The sequence below is a fragment of the Puma concolor genome, chromosome A1 (assembly GCF_028749965.1).
Source record: "Puma concolor isolate L17-30 chromosome A1, mPumCon1.1.hap2, whole genome shotgun sequence".
NCBI lineage: Eukaryota > Metazoa > Chordata > Mammalia > Carnivora > Felidae > Puma > Puma concolor.
Window position 1 is genome coordinate 134,887,663 of NC_141667.1, and position 19,734 is coordinate 134,907,396.

General features: G+C 38.0%; 1 protein-coding gene across 1 annotated transcript in view; it reads left to right on the forward strand.

The window, feature by feature from the left end:
• FBN2 (fibrillin 2) overlaps positions 1–19,734 on the forward strand; it is a 258,120-nt gene that overhangs the window by 41,195 nt on the left and 197,191 nt on the right. The gene's annotated exons all lie outside the window — the stretch shown is intronic.

Sequence of the window (19,734 nt, forward strand, 5' to 3'; positions counted from 1 at the left end):
TGTCTTTTTTTGGTTTTGGTATCAGTAATAGTGGCCTCACAGAATAAGTTAAAAAGTGTTCCTACCTCTTAGGATTTTTGATAGAGTTTGTGGAAAATTGGCATTAATACTTAAATGTTTGGTAGAATTCACCAGTGAAGCCTGGGCCTGGGCTTTTCTTTATGCATAGTTTTTTGATTACTAAGTCAACCCCTTTACCTGTTACAGGTCCAGTCAGACTTTCTAATTATTCTAGAGTAACTTTTGGCAGTTTGTGTATCTCAAGAAATTTTTCTATTTCATATATTTCATTTGTTGGCACACTGTTGTTCAGACTCATAGTATTACTTTATAAGCGTTTTTTGTTTTGTTTTTTCTTTGTAGTATCAATTGTAATTCCCCCTTTTTAATTCTTGATGTTATTAACTTGAATCTTTTCTTTTCTTGGTCAGCCTCGCTAAAAGCTTGGCAATCTTATCTTTTCAAAGAACCAACTGTTGGTTTCATTGATTTTCTCTCTTAGTTTTCTCTTTTGTATTACATTAATGTGTGCTCTGATTTTTCTTTATTCTTTCCTTTTTTTTTTTTTTTTGCTTGCTTTAGGTTTAATTTATGCTTCTTTTTCCAGTGTCTTAAGGCCTCCTGACCTCAACTGTTTCTTGTAAGTAGTTAGCTATAAATGTATTGTGGGTTCCCTTAAATACAAGGAATTGTTTTTCTCCTGCTGATTTTAAGATTTTCTCTTTAAGGTTTTTACTGTGGATCTCTTTGCAGTTATACTACTAGGAGTTTGTTAAACTTCTCATAGGTATGGGTTAATAGTTTTCATCAAGGACAGAAAGTTTCTGCTATTAATTCTTTTAATATTGTTTTTCTGGTCTTTTCTCTCCTTTTCTGTTGGTACTTCCTTTATACCTATATTGGTGTGTTTCATGGTGTCACACATTTCTCTGAGGCTCTCTTCACTTTTCTTCATTCTTTTTTTTCCTGTCTACTCTTCAAATTATATGGTTTCTATTGATCTCTCACCAAGTTCACAGGTTGTTCCTTTTGCCACTTCAAATCTATTCTTCCTCCCATCTAGAGAATGTTTCATTTCAGTTATTATAATCTCTAACTCTAGGTTTTCTCTTTGATTCTCTTTGATAATTTTTTGTTGATACTCTCTCTTCAGTGAGACATTATCCTCATACCTTGCTTTGCTTTGGGGTTTCCTTTTGGTTTTTGGAACATGTTTATAATGCTGTCTACAGTCTTTGTAAAGCCTGACATCTGAGTCCTCTCATGCCATTTCTGTTGCTTGCTTTTTGTTCCCTCTGGATATCATTGATTATGCTTTCCTGTGTCTTTCCAGGTCTTGAATATTTTGTTGAAAACTGGACATTTAACAGAATATACTGTCCCAGCTCTTGATATGTGCCCCCCAGGGGCTTGATGTTATTGTTTCCTTGCTTATTCAGTGACTTGTCTGAGTTCCCATAGTGAGGCCTGTTGCCCCTCTGATGTGAAGCCTCTGACATTGCTCCTCAGAGGGCACAGTCATAGGCGCATGCAGACTCAGCCCCAGAGTGACAGTGCTGTAAGTGACCCTTACAGTGCTGTAAACTGGGCTCCTTTTGACTGTCCTTCGTCTCTCAAGCTGTCAGCTTTTGTTGGCCTCACTCCAACTGTTAGGCTCCAGTAATTGCCTACTGATTGCTTTTTTTTTTTTTTTTTTTTTTTAAGCAGTGCCCTGGGGCATATGTTGCTCTACAATCCAGTCCAATTAAATTTAGGCCAATTTCCAGGAGTAGGTTTTGAGGTTCATTTTTTTAAAAATTTTTTAATGTGTTTCTGTTTTTTTTTTTTTTTTTTTTTTGTGGTTGTGGTTGTTTGTTTTGTTTTTGAGAGAGAGAGAGAGAGAGAATGAGAACACAAGCTGGGTAGGGGCAGAGACAGAGGAAGACAGAATCCAAAGCAGGCTCCAGCCTGAGCTGTCAGCACAGAGCCTGATGCGGGGCTTGAGCTCACAAACTGCAAGATCATGACCTGAGCTGAAGTCGGACGCTTAATTGACGGAGTCAGCCAGGCACCCCAAGGTTCATTTTTTAAGCTTTCTTCTGACTCCAGGAGGACTCTTAAATTGTCTCTCATTCAGGTTCCTTCTGATAAATTAGCTGGCCTGTGGTTTAGTGTATTCCCCTCCTGGAGCTACCCTTCCTGCTCTTAAGTTGCATACTATTCAAATCTCTGTTGTTTTCAACAGAGGTTTGAACTTACCCACTTTATCTGTTCTAAATAAGGTCAGTTCTTTTGAAGAGAGTTTCAGATCTGTCTGTTCTTATGGCCTCTCTCTCTCTCTGGACAAAATCTCTGAGCCACTGCTCTGGATTGGAGGTGGGGACGGTGGTCTGTCAGGGAGTGACATCTTATTTTATGAGTAGGATGCTGTGTGGGCTTCGTAGCCTCCGATCTGTTCACCTTGCCTCTCCTGGCATGGAGCTTCTCACCTCTCAGTATACAGGGGCAGTGGTAATAAAGGGCCCAGTATTCTTTGCCTCCTGCACCTGGATTAGAGTTTCCACCTCATGAGTGGAGTTGGGTAAAGAAAGGGGCTCCCCAGCCTGTCTGCCACACTATCTTGGAATTTAGCCTCTGCAACACGAAGCTGAGGGCTGTGATACTGGCAGCCTGCGCTGTCTGGAGAGATCCTGCAGCTCTTGACTGAGAGCTGAATGGGAGAGGGAGCCCCATTTGATTGACCATGTCTGCCTGTATTGGAGCTTGCATTCTACTCAACTGAGGCTTTGGGAAAGAGGAAGCAAGGTATGGCTCCGATGACACACACCCTTGCTCTTCTCTGCAAGACGAATGGGTTTTCTTGGATAACTTGTCTTTGTGTGCTGTATGCCCTTAGGGCAATATTCAGAGACTTAAAATACTCGGTTTTGAATATATCTTGTAACATGTGGTTGTTTGCCTGGAGACCAGGTTAGTAGAGCTCTTCACGCTGCCATTTTCTTCCCTGTGTTCTGTGTACAAAAATTTGTCCTGTTAATATTTTATATTCTGATTCATCCGCGTTCTTCCTTTATGACCCAGTGTTAAAGAAAGCATCTCTTTGTCCATCAAATATTGTTATTCCCTCTCTGATTGTTCCCTTGGGCCGTTTCTCCCTTAGCTATGTCACTTCATCCCTCGGTTTTACTTTCCACCCGTTCCTCTGAGATCTCTGTCTTCAGCTTATACTGTGCGTCTCAGACCATATTTGCTATTGTGTGCTCAGCAGAATTGTTTACCCCACAGGTGTGACATGTCTTTCACTGGAGCGGAGGCCCTTTCTCAGAACTCTGCTTTTGTCTCCATCTTCCTTTATGTCAGATAAAGTCGTCAGCATTCACCCCATCATCTAAGCTAAAAACCTCAGTGAGGTTTCCTGATACCTTATCACTCCACCTCCACCCAGATCTGTCACTGAGTCCTGTCCACTCCACCCTTGAAATGTCACTGCATGCCACTCTGGAAAACAGTGTGGAGGTTCCTCGAAAAATTAAAAATAGAATTACTCAGCGACCCAGCAGTAGCACTAGTAGGAATTTATCCAAGGGATACAGGAATGCTGCTTTATAGGGGCACATGCACCCCAATGTTTAACAGTAGCATTATCAACAATAGCCAAATTATGGAAAGAGCCTAAATGTCCATCAACTGATGAATGAATAAAGAAGATGTGGTTTATACATACAACAGAATACTACTTGGCATTGAGAAAGAGTGAAGTCATGCGGTTTGCAGCAACGTGGATGGAACTGGAAGGTATTATGCTGAGTAAAATAAGTCAGGCAGAGAAGGACAGATACCACATGTGTTCACTCATATGTGGATCTTGGGAAACTGAACAGAAGACCATGGGGGAAGAGAAAGGGGAAAAAAGTAGAAACAGAGAGGAAGGGAGGCAAACCATAAGAGACTCTCAAATACAGAGAACAAACTGATAGTGGATGGTGGGGCTGGTGGGTAAGGGAGAGGGGAAAATGGGTGATGGGCATTGAGGAGGGCGCTTGTTGGGATGAGCACTGGGTGTTATGTATAAGCGATGAACATGGGAATCTACACTAAAAACCAAGAGCACACTTTACACACTGTATGTTAGCCAATTTGACAATAAATTATATTAGAATAAATAAATAGGCAGGAAAAAAAAAAGAAATGTCACTCCAAATAAACACCCTTCTCTTCAGTATAATGCCACTGCTTTAGTTCAGGCCCCTTTCTCTTTCCTGGTCCTTTTCAACAGCCACCTTTATTTCAGTATCCTACAGCTTTCAGAGTTTATTTTCTTCTTCATCCTTCCCAGTTAAGGAATTTTCTAAGATACTCACGTAACCAAAAATTTTCATTGGCTTCCTCTTAGTATGTGGTAAAATTCCCATTTCTTAACTTGACATGGAAGGCCCTTTCTGTGTGATTGCACACCATTAGGTGTGATTGCACGTCTGAACCTTAGATTGTAGGAGGATCATACTCTCTGGCGAGTTGTGAAACGGCCCTGACATGGTGCATGGCCAGTGCGTCTCCAGTGCCTAAAACCTATCGAGTGCTCAGAAGTTGTTAGCAGTTACTATCACTATTGCCCTTTTGCCTTCATGTTGATCATTTCCTCCCCCTCCCTCTCCCCAGCACACACCCTACTCCTCTAGCATGGAGTGACTTTCTCTTCCAAAGATGCCTTCCGTTTTCACCCTGTGTCTTTGTATTACTGCTCTTCTGCCTGGATTTCCCACTACAGTGCTTCACGACTAGAACCAGTCATCCCACTTCATTTTCCCATTGTGCTTACTATATACACATCTGACGTTCACCATTTCTGTATTTATCAGAGTGTTTGCCTTCACAGACTATAAGCATGTCAGGGCCAGTCCTCGTGTTTTATTTGTCTTTGTATCCTCAGATCTCTAGTAATTAAGATGGTGAGGGGTGCCTGGGTGACTTAGTTAAGGGTCTGGCTCTTGATTTTGGTTTAGGTCATGGTCGCAGGCTTGTGAGATCAAGCCCTGCATTGGGCTCCACCCTGAACATGGAGCCTGTTTAAGATTCTCTCTCTCTCTCCCTCTAACCCTCCCCTGCTTGTGTGTGTTCTCTCTCTCTCTCTTCCTCAAAAAAATAAAAACTAAATAAAATGGTGAAATCCATGTACTACTCAGTTGGGGAAAATGTTTAATGTAAACTTATTTTTATTGGTTTTTTTTGTATTCTTTTTCATTGTAGTACCTTACACTGGACATTGTACGTTTTTACACTTCACTTTTATTTCAAAATGAAGTTCTGTCCAAACTACCTGTTTTTCTTATATACCAGTAGATAAATATTTATATATTTTAATGCAACCTTAGCCTTCTTTATTAAATATGGACTGAATGTCATGGAACTTCTTGCACGTAGCCATGTGACTAGATGTTCATATAGGACAGGTGTGATGTATTCCACAGGTCTCATTGAATGCATTTATTACCTACATGGCTGATTTCTTTTTGACCTTTAGAAATAAGCAGCTCTTGGGCAATGAAAGAGGAAATGGTTCTTGGCTGAGTAAAAGTTTTTCCCCCTTTTAAATGAGGACATTTCAGGTTATGGTGGATGATAAAACTGTATTTAAGAAAAAGCAAGAGGACTCCTGGCAGAAACAAAATCAAATGAACTCATGTTAAGATTATTTTCACTAAATAATTGCAGTTTGGGTGAGCATTCCTAATTTTGAAAAAATGAGCGGGAAGGCAAATGCCCTGTCATTTAGGCATGAATCTCAAACCCTTTAACTGATATTAGTGGGAGAGAAACTTTATGAAAGTTATAAAATAGTAACTTCATAAAATTGGTAGGTCAGAGATCAAACTCAAAAGATGATCATGCCATTATGGTAAGGGGTGTGATACAGTGGCTCAAAAAAAGGATTTTTTTTTTAACTTGCATTGGAGGTGCCCCGGGCGGCTCAGTTGGTTAAGCGTCAGACTCTTGATTTCCCGTCTCGTCATGATCTCAAGGCAGAGAGATCAAGCCCCACTTTTTTCTCCAAGCCAGGTGTGGTTGAGATTCTTTCTCTCTCTCTCTCTCTCTCTGTCTCTCTGCTCCTCCCCCACTTGTGTGTGCATGCACTCTCTCTTTCCCTCGCTCTCAAAAAACAAACTCCCCTGAATTCCCTCAGTAGAATTTAAATATTAGAATAATCTTGGTTCAGGTTGAGAAAAAAACTGACCATCATTCAGAAGTGGCTTTTTCACCTTTAAAGTTGGTGGCAGGAGTGGCTGGGGTGGCTCAGTCAGTTAAGAGTCCGAGTTCAGCTCCCTATCTCACCCTATCTCACCCTATGGGTATGAGCCTGGCATTGGGCTCATAGTGCAGAACTTGTTTGGCATTCTCTCTCTCCTTTTCTCTGTGCCCCTCCCCCGTGTGTGTGTGCACTCTCTCTCAAAATAAATAAGTAAACAAACATTCTTTAAAATGCAAGAATATTAATAAATAGTAATACTTAGTAAGAATATTGTCTAAGACAACAGTAAGAATATTATCTATGAAATGCCATTAGGCTTGTAGCTTGTATTGGGCTATGGTAGCATTAATAACATAGTAGCCCTGGAAGTTTTCACTTGTTCTAGTTCCTTTATGGACAAAATGTGATTATTCCCTAAGCCCTGTTACCACCTGATCTTGCAAGGAAGCATGCCAGCAGTGTTCTTGCCAATAACCTGCCTTTGTTCTCAGTAAATCACAGTTATCTCCGTTTGTATTAATGCCTCTGCATATCTTACAATGTCTTAAGAACATTTGGTTGCGCTGCAGAAAAATAAATGTTTTCTCAAAAAATTCCAGTTATGCTTTAGAAAATAAATAGCTTGCTGTCGTTTTCAAAAGATTTAAACTTGTAAAAGACAGTTTTAAAACTAGTACAGACTGCGTTTATGTAAGCTATCTTAATTGCAACTAAAAGTTTTTGCTCCTTGTCTTTTTAACTCGAAATTGACAGCATGAGTTTCTCTCTGTTAAACTCATTTATCATCTACTCTGAATATAAGGTGTAATCCTCATCAGTTACATAATCGAAGCCACTGCCTGTGGTGAAGGTTTTTCTGCGTATTGGATCAGATAACAATTATGGAAATAGATTTGCAAAAACTCAGGATCACTTCATACTTACAAGGAAAATACATTTCAAGATGTTTGTGTCACCTGTGGTTAAGGAATTAATGAGTAAACTTTGCTTTTCATAGAAGCCATTACTCCATTAAGTAGAAAAATTGCTATTGTTTCTATATTTGTTTCTGCTAATACTAAATTGTATACCTGGACCTAAATTGTTGAAGTTAGAGATGAAGTGTGTCCCTGGGTACATCAACCCAGGTGATTGTACATGTATTACTGTCTATACTTACTGTCTCAGCCTGGGCATTGATATTTCTACTCAAGTAGAACATCAAGTAGTACATCAAGTATTTCCAAGTATGAAGGAGTAAACTCTTGTTTTTCAGTTTCTGTTTGAATAGGTTATGGAATTTTAAGAAATGGGTGGAGATTTTTATTCTTCTGCTTTGGTTCTTTTTGCATTTGCTGTGGTTTCCATGATTCATCCTAGGAGTGTTGATTTTGCCTTCAGTAATGCCAGTGCATTCCCATGACCAACAGTTACTTTTTCATAAGCCTTTCTCACCATACGTATGGCTTACATACATTGAAATAAAGTTGATATGAAATTGGTCAGTTTTCCTTCCTAATGTTTTATCTGGGTATGGCTCTAATGCCATATCATCCCCATAATAAAAATTACTTTTTTATAATGATTTTTTGACAATAAAATAATGCATGTTCCTTGTACAATACTCAGAAAATGCTGATCATAAAAAGTTATTGGAGTCATGTTTAAATTATGTTATGATAATCAGCTATCTTTTACTTAGAACCAATGTCACTAAATTGGTATAAGGAAGCTAATACATGATGGCCTTGAGATTAGAAAACAGACCTGTGCGACTCCCAAGCCTGCTCTTATGTACTGTACCACTGTTTTATACTGTGTTATTCTGCATATCATGCATTATAACGTAGCGCACATGCACGCACGCACATACACACACACACACACACACACACACACACACACCCTCTGTCTTTCTCTCACTTTTTACACTGCTGTATTGCTTTGAACATAGTTCCTGACCTCTAAGAACCTGTTTCTTCCTGTGTGCATTGAGTATAATAATTGCATCCACCTCACTATAAGAAGTAAATAAAGAAGTATTCACAAAGCAGTTAGAGAAGTGCCTGATGCATGTTGAGTACTTTGTAGTTATTTCTAATACTTTTATTATTATAAAGAAGAAATATTTTCCTTTTAAAATCTTTTCCATTCCCTTTTAAAATAAATCTTTTCCTTTTCATTCGTGATTACATGGCATGGATAACAAACAGGTTTATTAGAAAGCGAGGGTTTTTAGCTTCATTATGGTGTAGAGGCATGCATTGATTAAACATTTCTTAAATAGAATAGAAAGAAAAAAATGTTACAAATGAGAGGTATGAAAATAAGAGGTGAAAGACACAGAAAAGAGAAAAAAAAATGAAACCAGAAGAAAATATAGCTAAATGATTTCTGTAAGAACAAATATTCCAAAGAAAATGTGATCAGAGGTTTTGTAGGCTCTCTCAATTTTTCTTAATGAGTAGGAATCTAAGCTACGTTGCCGTAGTTATGATTGCTGTTGTTGACTCTGATCTAGCATGATTGTATGGAAATACTCATCTTTACTACACTTAGCCTAAAGTTTGCTTTGTAGCACTGGCATTTTGCCTTGTTTGAAGGTAGATCTTGAAATGTTACTGAGCCGAGCCCTCAGACACGTGAACCTACACCATAAAACCTATGATAGACTGCCGCTCACCAACAATCCATGGTTGATATACAGTCATTGGCAGAGGATGGCAACTGACAAAGATTGTTAGTGCAGCAACCATTTTTACCTTATACCTTGGCTGTTGAACGAGAAGATTTAGAACTCCAGTGAATGCCAACTCTTAATTCATTTTTGTAAGAGATTCTTGAGTCTGGGTTTATTGAAGCATGAACTCCTAAGGTTTTATCCTGGCAACACAAGATATGTGGAAAATGAAATAGTCATAAATATGACTGAAACATTTATTAAATTGCCAGTAGGAAAGTAAGGACTTTAGCTTAATATATGTGCTCTTTACAATTTCAATAAAATGTCATCTTTATAACTTTTATGACCTTTTGTCTGTGGAGTAAATTTAAGTCTACACCCTGTTTACATGAATTGTGTGTGAGTTTATCTGAAATCCTTTTTTTTTAATGACAAATATGAAATCCCCTGTAACTAATGTGGTCTAAATGGAAGCATTTGTATCCCAGATGTAAAATACTTAGTTTGTGTGTCATATGACGTTCAGATTTAGAACTTTTATATGTGTTTTGAGAAATTACTGTGCATTTTAACTCTTTGTCATCACTGGAATTTCTTGCACAAGCATGTTAACTGTGTGTCAAAATTTGTAAAGTATGGAAGTGAAACATTTATTCCTTCGACAAATATTTACTAAGAAGATATCATCTGCTGGTTGCTCTGTGAGTACTAGGGAAACCACTATAACTGAGGCATTTGAAATCTGCTTTGTATGGTGTTCATAATCTGTTCAGGAAAATTTAAAACAAAGAAACAATGCATTTTAGAAATATATATATTATGACACATGCTCTGAAGGAAACAAAGAGGTTTCTGAGATAATGGATTAGAGGGATTTTAAATGACGGTTTAAGAAATTCCTCTCCCAAGAGATGCCTTTTAATCTCAGACCTTGTATTAGTCAAGATGGTGTAGGGTATGCTGTTGTAGCGACTAACCATGAAATCACTGTGGTTTGTCTACTTAATTAAACAGAGTTTACTTTTCATTTTACATGACCAAGTATCCAGTGTGAGTTGTCAGGGGAATTTTATTCGTCATGGTTACTCAGATTCAGAGTAAAGGACACTCCATCTTAACACACACCTCCCTGGTCACCAAAGCAAAGAAGGAGGATATAGTTACTTGTACACCGGCATTTAAAGATTTTTGCCTGGAAATGACATCTGTTCTCATATGATTAGCCACAAAAAAAAGTTATAGGACAGGGCTATGTGTAATTTTAAAGAAGGCAGGCATGTACAGTTTTCCATGTGCCTGAAAAGAAAGGAAAAAAATGGATATTGATGAGCAACCCTAATGACTTGTGCAGGCCTGAAGGATGAGATGGAACCAGCCCTTTTCAGAATTGGAGAAATAAAGTTCCTAGTAAAGGAGAATGCATAGGAAAATGCCCTGAGATAAGAGAGAGGTGAATGGGTTTTGAAGACATGAGAAAACAATTTGCCTGGAATGTTGTGGATAATAATTTTTTATATAGTTAAGTATTGGTCAGGAAAGTCATTGTTTTGAATAATTATCTGTCTTCTATTAAAATTATTAATGTGTTAGCTATGGCCGATATTTTGGAAATATTCCTAATCATTTATAAATAAGTTTTTTTTTTAATTCATCGTCACTGGAGTTATCATTAGGTGGTTAAAGTTTCTCATGTTGTATTCCACGAGAGTAGATGTGCATTTGTTTAGGGTAAGGCATGATGGATGAATTTTTAATTAGAGGACTTTCATGTAATGTTAAGACTTCTGCATTCACGAGAACAACTCTATTTTATTTCTTCTGTGATTTGACTTGTCTGTGACAGCCCTTTGATGGGAATGAAATCTAAGAATTAAAATTATAGGGTAAAAGAATATAGGGGAGATAACACAACGTTCTAAGCTTCAAGTTATGTTTATTTTTATTTATTTATTTACTTTTATTTATTTTTGAGAGAGAGAGAGAAACAGAGAGTGAGCAGGGGAGGGGCAGAGAGAGAGGAAGACACAGAATCTGAAGCGGGCTCCAGGCTCCAAGCCGTCAGCACAGAGCCCGATTTGGGGCTCGATTTGGGGCTCGAAGCCACAGACTGTGAGATCATGACCTGAGCCAAGTCAGATGCTTAACTGAGCCACCCAGATGTCCCTCAAGTTATTTTTATATGTGGGCATTAGTGAGATAGGTCTGATCTCTTGCAGTTACATAAATTCTGCAAAATGTCTCTAAATAAATTCCATACTTAAATGTTAGGTTTGATTTAGCCCTAGAAAATAGGATGGAATCCCCCCCCCCCCATCACTCAGTTGGTTAGGAATGCTCTGTTCCTAATTAAGTGATCTTTTTAAGTATAATATTTGGGATAATTTTAAAAGTCTGGAATATAACAAAAGACATCTCAAGAAATCTTTCATGTACATACCACCAAATGAAAAGTTAAGTTTTAAAAATTTGCTTCAGATAACTTCTTGTTCTTTCTCCCCTTTTTTTTAAAAGAACTAAAACTTTACAGATAAAATTTAATTCCCCCATGTTCTTTTCATCCCTTCTTTCCCTTCCTTTTCCAGAAGTAACCACTGTCATGAAGTTGTGGTGTATTTAGTTGATGCTCTTTACACATGTACTACTTCCAGTATTTCCATAAATAATGTGTATCATTGTTTTATATTTTTAATGAACATAAATATTATCAGAGTCCATGTATCCCCCAGCTTATTTTCATTCAACAATGTTTTTGAGATCTTCTTATCTTGCTGCATATAGAATTCGTTTTAACTACTGTGCAATATGACATCGCATAAATGTGAAGCAATTTACTTGCCCATTCTTTTACTGAGAGACATTGAGATTCTTTCTCATTTTTCCTACTAAAAAAGTGCTGTGATGTACTTCTATAATGTCTCCTTCTGTGTTTATGCAAGTTTCTCTTGAATGAACAAGACTGTATATATGCATCATCAACTTATTAGCTATTGTTAGATTGCTTTCCAAAACAATCGCTTGAACATGAACATAGGCCTCTCTTAACCGGTATTGTCTTACTCAGTATTATCCAACACTCATTGTTGGCCTGTATGGACTGTGACTCACTAGCTCATTGACCTTGGATATTACCTAACGTCTCTGTGCTCACTTTCCTTATGTGTAAAATAAGGATGATAGTAATCATACCTTATAAAGTTTTTACAATGGCTAGGTGACATAAAATATCCAAGTACTTAGAACAGCACTTGCCACGTTTTTGGCCTAAAATGTATCCAGTGATAGGTACTTCATTGTTTTACTTTTGTTTCTCTGAGGATGAGTTTACACATATTTTTAGGTATTTATGAACCATTTTTATTCACTTCTATGAATTGTTTATGAGTATTTTTTTTTTATTTTTCTAGAGGTATGTGTCTTTGTCATTTGTATACATTTACCTATTCTCGATACTCTGTTTATGGCATATGTGTGTATATACCTACGTACGTATATAAAAATGCCATAGACAAAAAATTAATGTACATATATATACTTAAAAATGCATGTATATATTTCTGTTGTTTGGCTTTCTGTTCTTAGACTGTTGTTTGCCTTTGGAGTTTGGGTTATGGTGATTTGTCTTATCTGGTCACTTTTAGATTTAATTCCTTTCTACTACTCTTTCCCTTATGATTTGCCTAAAAGTGAGTATCTCATTTCTAGATATGGTAAAATATTTAATACTCTTTGTCTGCTTACTGCTTAAGCAGTAAGTAAGTATTAAGTATTAAGCAGTAAGCAGTAAGTATTACTGCTTAATAATAACTTAAAAGGACCTAGAAGAACATATAGAACATGAATGAGAATGGATATGTTCAAGTATGGATGCTATCACAATATTGAAAAAAAAAAACTGAAATTCTATGAAAATCTAAAAAACATAGAAGGAACTTCTACATTAAACACTTAGGTTTTCTCCCACCTTTATGCCCTGCCCATTCCATACGAGGTTCAGTTTCTTGGGTTATGTTAGATAGCCCAGTTGCTCGCAGACTTCCCCCGCATATATGGTAGAAAATGTTACCTCACTGCGGTCAAGTCAGACACAACAGCAGGGTTGAAATACTGTTAAGTAGCCTCTCCTGGCAACCAGATTCATCTACTGTATTAAAAGGATCATGTTATTGATGAGAATCACTATAAACTTTTCCATTTTCCCCAGCTATTATAACTTAAAGTAAAATGTTTTAAGGAATCATCGATTCATACAAAATTTAAATTCCTTGATGTTTTTCCTCCAGGGAACTCCTTTTTCCATGTTTGGAATACTTTCTTGGGGTCAGAGTCCTTATATTTTATGTATCCCATGGGACTTACCTGTCTTGAGTTGTTCATTAAAGGTTTAATATAGAATTAATGTAGAAAATTCAGAACTTGGAAAAGAGCAGACTTTACACTTTCCTGAGGCTCCTGTCCCAAATGGAACAGGTTGCTTTGGGACTGGCAACCTCATTCCAGCTAAGTCGAAGAGTCTGCCCATCTAGGTAGTTTTCTAAAAGGCTGAACCTTGTTTTTAGTTCGTTTGCGTTCACCTTTTTAAAAATGCTTCTTATATATAAATGTCACGCCCAAATAAGTGCACCTCCAAATCTTGTAGATCTCTTTTAGAAACCTCAGGGCTGGTCTCACAACTAGGCAGGTTAGTATGAATTAGGCAAGGGCAGGCTTTCACATTATAATGATTACCAAGAATCTTTACTAAAACAAGCATCTTCATAAGGGCTGAGCCTCAATTAAAATCTTATTTCATATGTTAGATGTCATGGGAAAGGTTAAAAAATTGGGACCCCACTGCAGAATATTTTAAACATATTCTAATACTCTAAAATTCTAATCAAAACTCAGACACAGGTGCAAAGAATCGTGGCTGCTTATGAATTTCACTCCCTGCCTCCAGGAACATAAATGGAAAACTTATGTAGAGCCCTTAAATTTTAGCTAACTTTTTACATCTTCATTCAAAATTTCTACTGTCAGTAGGGTGCTACATGTATAAATTGGGGTCTTGGTTGCAAAAAAACGAAACAAAACAAATCTAAGTCATTGAATTAAAAATAGTGACAAAAGGGATGTAATAGAAAGACATTGGGTAGATGTAGAATAGATAGGTTGTGTAGAGAAGCAAGTTTGGAGAATAGATAAGAGCTAGCGGAAGCTGCCAGCACAAAATTCAGCTGAGGGTATGGGTTGTTAGTTCCTTGTTAGTCCTTTGCTGCCTCTACTGTCTTCCTGCTGCTGAGAAGAATTTCTGAATGTGTGTCCACATCAGTTCCTCACACCAAGACTCACACAATGCAGATTTCTCCTAAATGGGGAAAAGGGTTTGGATGCAGAAAGCCAAATATATTAACATTTTGTCTGCATGTCTCAAAATATATTTTAACCATGATTTTCATGGACTCTATAAATCCATTCTTTTGGGAGGCCAGCTTTGGAATGAAACAATATTGGGGGTGCCTGGGTGGCTCAGTTGGTTAAGCATCCGACTTTGGCTCAGGTCATGATCTCACAGTTGGTGAGTTTGAGCCCCATTAGGACTCTGTGCTGACAGCTCAGAGCCTGGAGCCTGCTTCGGATTCTGTGTCTCCATCTCTCTCTGTGTCTTCCTAGCTCACACTCTGTCTCTCTCTCTCACTCAAAAAGAAATAAACACCCAGCTTTCCTATTTTCTTCCTAGTAGATTCAGTCTCTTTTCTTCCCAGGCTCTGGTGTTCAAAGTCCTTTGATTTCTGCACTTCTTTGTTTGAGAGACATGGGAAGTATGGATCCCCCTACTTCTCCTCCATGTTGGCCCTTAATTGGTTCCAAATTATGGAAAGAGCCTAAATGTCCATCAGCTGATGAATGGATAAAGAAGATGTGGTTTATATATACAATGGAATACTACTTGGCAATGAGAAAGAATGAAATCTGGCCATTTGTAGCAACGTGGATGGAACTGGAGGGTATTATGCTAAGTAAAATAAGTCAGTCAGAAAAAGACAGATACCATGTGTTTTCACTCATATTTGGATCCTGAGAAACTCAACAGAAGACCATGGGGGAGGAGAAGGGGGGAAAAAGTTACAGAGAGGGAAGGAGGCAAACCATAAGAGACTCTTAAATAATGAGAACAAACTGAGGGTTGATGGGGGGTGGGGGAGAGGGGAAAGTGGGTGATGGGTATTGAGGAGGGCACCTGTTGGGATGAGCACTGGGTGTTGTAAGGAAACCAATTTGACAATAAATTATATATAAAAATACATAAAATTAAAAAAAAATAAAGTTAAAACTATGTAAAACAAAAAATAAACATAAAAAAATTTAAAAAAGAATAAAAAGAAACAATACTGAACACAATGACACCAGTCCTGTGGATCTCAACTGTTCAAACTTGTGCATAATTAAAACAGAACCTTTTGGCAGACAGTTTAGTTGATCCTCAAAATGTAGAGTAATTATGGAAACTCTGTGGGATTTCTAATTTCCTATCTATCAGTTAAGATAAGCATTCTGTAGTTACCCAGGAACTGGATCAATCATGTTTATTGAGTAGAAACAGGATAGGCTCAGGCCTTATACACCAAAAAAGACAATGTGAAATGTTTGAGTAGATTTCTATAGAAACTCAAGGAAGAGGGTTTTTCCCCCTTAGGAAAAATTTCAAGTTTGATTTCCTTTGCTTATAAGGTACAGAAGATATAAATAGATAATATACAATAAGAATCATAATATTCTAATTTTTTAAGGCAATCGGAGACACATACTCAATCTTATAACCATCTGGCTGGAAATTTTTAAATTTACTTAAGCATCAGGATGTTTTTCTATATCTGGAATGTTTGTGAAGTTTGGAAACATGTGGACGTTTAACTGGGGTTTCTTTTGATGTTCATCATCAGGCAGTCAGAGCCTCTCCCATAAGCTCAGACACTGACAGTCTCGTTTTTTGTGCCATCATCCTTTCCCACCAAGGGCCTGCTCTCAGTGGCATGAGCCACAGTCTCCTGGCGAGGGGATAGAGGCTGAGGGTACAAACAGATAATCTGAAAACCAGATAATGTCATGGCTAATCACAAATTGATGATGGTGCTTTTGTTGCCAGAGTAGCGGTGCTGGAATCGAGGCTGAGCCATGAATCAAAAGGGGTGCTCTCTTTCCCAGACCACATAAATGGATAAACGTTGAGCTTTTATATTTGTCCATTGTGCTTTCTGGCGAGGTAGAAAGGGAGATTTTTTTTTTTCGCTGAGTAAAAATGATGTGGGTCTGGTATTTCTCTTTGCAAAATAATTTATTTCTGGCTGCACAGTATTAATTTTCAGGCTGTGAAACCTGGCTTTGATTCCAAACAGATCTTTGGGAAAAAGGGAGCTTGAATAATAGAGAAAATAACTCCATAAGGAAGTATATTATTTCTTGGAAGGATCCTGGTATCCATTTAAGTGGTTTCTTCCAGCTTTCACATCCAAGAAAATTGTATCCATATATAATTATGAGGAACAAAGCCACAGTGATGTTTTTTTTTCTGCTTTCCTCTTCCTTCACCTTGCAATGGCACTGTAGTGGCCACGATGAAAGAAAGCACGTTGGAAACTAGGAAAGGCTCTGTAACGTTTATTAACATCAACAACAGCCACAATAAGAACAACTACCAGGTGCTGGGCATTTAGTAAAAGCCAGGCACTGTGCTAAACCCTTGAAGTTTTTATCTCACGACACGCACAGGTCCGTATCAGAAACTGTAAGTAAAGTTCTCTTATATCCGTTTCACAATTAAGGAAGCTGGAGTTACTGGAATGTATTCAAGGCTATAGGCAGGTAGTTTGTGAAGCTGGGTTCTGGTTGTAAATCCAGAACCGTCTCCCTGCAATCTTGTGCTCTAGTCACAATGCTAAGTGCTTTCCTATGTATAGAATGCTAGAGCCACAAAATAACGCAGTTTACCTGTGGAGGTTTTCAGCTAGAAGATAAACTATTTAAAAATCTCCATGCTCTATGGAGCGAACATAGATACCTTACCTCATTATTGTCAGTAGCTTTAACGAGAAATTTCCTCTGCATTGCATTACAGGCAGAATCCTACCCAGGACTGTGGGACCATGTGCTTTTCTTTACATCACCAGTTATGGGTCCTCAGATTTTAGGTCCTGGAAAAATAGATGTGATCTTTGATGTATAGAAGAATAAAGCAGGAAACACAGAAAAATGTCTGATCTCTGATCATTTAAATATTTTGAATACTGTTAGCCATCCAGGCAATAGTTTGGCAACAGCTAAGAAACTTGGAGTGTTACAGTCATGCCACAAATTTCTAAAGTTCTCTGTGATATTTATGGCGGCAGTGATGTCACCTGGAGGAAAGCCAATTACACAAAAGATATCATTTTATTAAATCTATTTGAGGGAGCCATGTTTGAAGATACGACAGGGGACTCATCTGCTGATAAGTGTTTGCCAAAGTGTGTTCATCCCACACTAGTTTTGAGGAATGCTATTGAATAAAAATATTTTACGAGCAAATAAATTTTGAACACTGCCTGCTGTAGCCTCCTCTTGGCAGTTTATAATGCACATAAGTATAGTAAGGGCTCCTGAAAGTCCTATGGTTTCCCCCCGCCCAACACACACACACACATACGCTCACACTCAGACACACATTCTGTCTTTGTTCAGCTCTATAATGTATTTGACCACAGAATCTCCCTTTGACGTAATACTTTTACTATTCCCTGGAACTGCTATTTCATTGACCTCATTGTGGGAAATACTGAGTTAGACCATCCCTCTGGTTCTCAGCTCAGCAATTTTGTCATAAAAAGCCCTTGACACCCCAGATACCATCAATTGTAAGCTTCTAATTACCATTTTATGTTGAATATTGTAAGAGAATGAGTCAGGAGGCCTAAGCTGTTACATCAGATCATTTTGACTTGGGGCCAGTTGCAGAAACATTTTGGACTTTATTTCCTTTTCTGTTTAATCACACGATCAGATCACATCATCTCTAAAAGTCATTCCTAGAAACAAACAAATTTAAATAACTCTTGACAGTTCTCAGAATGCATTTATATGTATCATCTAGAATGACCTGGATACCTTTGGGAAGCGGACAGTAAAGCCTAGCACCTACCTAACACTACAGGTTATTTGGAAGTTTACTGAATTTGAAAGGTTTTGCATTCTGTAGATACTGTGTCAGGCTTCGTGGACACTGAGCATTGTCTCTAGTCCAGCCGCACCACTAAAGCCTCTCCCAGTGTTAAGTGATACTTACTTGGAGTCCACCTATTTAGAGAACAGAAGCGAAGCTGCTGATATGTTTTGAAGTAGATTGCGCCGTGATGCCACAGAGCGTCTGCTGAGACAGAATGTCCATACGTGCGAAGTATTTGCACACTAAAGTAGTAGAAAGTGTAGATCTGGGCAGACACGCAGCTGTGGGGAACCATGGTGGCTTGCTTTGGAGGCATATCACAGTGGTCAGCGAAGCGTTTAATGAGTTGAGCTTCATTTATTAGCTGAATGAAAGGTTTATGATCCTAAAACAAAAAAATAAATGCCTGCAGAAGGGGCATTTAATGCAGAGCAGGAACCAATGATCGAGCACAGAAACCACCTTCCGTATACACACGACTATCAGCACTACGGGAAGTAGCAGAGTGTGGGGGTTAAGATCGTGGGGTTTGGTGTCAGATATGTTTGTCATTCACATGCTGGCTCTGTTAGACACCATCTGTGTGACTTTGAGCAATTCTTCTACAGATAACCTGAAATGATGGGTATCGTGCACTGCACAGACCTCCTGTAAAGAACTCTTGCCTCACTACCAGACGCTTTCTCATTCCCCGTTTCCCTGTGGTGTTGGGAGACCGCCACTCCAACGTGCATCGATAGAACTTTCTGGGATGGTGGAAATGCTCTTTGTGCTGCCAGTACAGTAGCCACTAACCACATGTGGCTCTCAAGCACTTGCCATGTGGCTAGTATGATTAGGAACTGAATGTTTATTTAATTTAATTTAAATTTAAAGTTTAAATTTAGAAAGCCACATGTGGCTAAGTGGCTACTGTTTTGGACAGCACAGCTATAGATTACAACAAACCACATTGGTGTGAAATTTTATAACTGCTAAAATTTCTTTCTCCAAAATACTGAATTTGATGTCACAGACAGCTTCTACAGTTTAAAAAGTTGGTCATGATCCTTTAATAAAAGAACACACTCTGTTCCTTTTTGGTGAGGTTCCCAACCACATTACCTAAAATGCATCTACACAAGGAGCTGTACCAAGTTTCAGTTTCACACTGTGAGAGAAGATACTAGAGAGAAATCAGGAATCTGTTGAATCTTACTGAAATAATGTGAGTTGAATATCTGATCACTTTGATGGCTGTTCCTTGAAAACAAAAGAATATTACCTTTTATGTTTACGTGCTGCAAAGTTGCAAATCCGCCTGTTAAGGCTAGCTTTTTGATTGTGTTCCTCTAATTTATTTTATGTCTACCTGCCCTGTCAAATCTGAAAAGATTTCCTTTATGCCTTTGAGCTCTCTTTGTGTTTCTAGAACTTTTAACTCTTGGTGTTTCACTGCAGTTTTTAAGTATACAAATCTTTCCTCTTCATTGTAATTTTTAACCTTATATTATTCTTTTTCGCCTGGGTTAATGCCTTTTGTTCTTGAATTCCACTCTGTCTGATATTATTGCTTCTACCACTTTATTTAATTTATGATTTTTATGATTTTTGTCTGTCTTCTACTTTTTTTCATTTCTTTTTTTTTAATATGAAATTTATTGTCAAATTGGTTTCCATACAACACCCAGT